This window comes from Nestor notabilis, unplaced genomic scaffold, assembly GCF_000696875.1.
Source record: "Nestor notabilis isolate BGI_N333 unplaced genomic scaffold, ASM69687v1 scaffold794, whole genome shotgun sequence".
In the NCBI taxonomy this organism is placed as follows: domain Eukaryota; kingdom Metazoa; phylum Chordata; class Aves; order Psittaciformes; family Psittacidae; genus Nestor; species Nestor notabilis.
The window spans coordinates 1,177-1,423 of record NW_009924104.1 but is presented as its reverse complement, the minus strand read 5'-3'; the positions used below and the strand labels follow the sequence as shown (position 1 = coordinate 1,423).

Below are 247 nucleotides of genomic sequence, written 5' to 3'. Positions count from 1 at the left end.
AGCTGTGGCTGCCCCATCCCTGGCAGTGTTCAAGGCCACGTTGGACACAGGGGCTTGGAGCAACCTGCTCTAGTGGAAGGTGTCCCTGCCCGGGGCAGGGGGGTGGAACTGGAGCAGCTTTAAGGTCCCTTCCAAACCAAACCAGGCTGGGCTTCCATGAAACTGGAAACTTAGCAGGGAAAAAAGACCCAGGCTCCCAAGCACAGGTTTGAACAGATGATGGTCCCCACTGTCAAAGCATCCTGGA

The 247-nt window shown here is 57.1% G+C and overlaps 1 protein-coding gene across 1 annotated transcript in view; it reads right to left on the bottom strand.

The window, feature by feature from the left end:
• The window catches only part of LOC104404113 (striatin-interacting protein 2-like), a gene marked incomplete at its 5' end in the record, with an annotated part of 18,028 nt that overhangs the window by 16,653 nt on the left and 1,128 nt on the right, over positions 1 to 247 (bottom strand). The window lies entirely within an intron of this gene.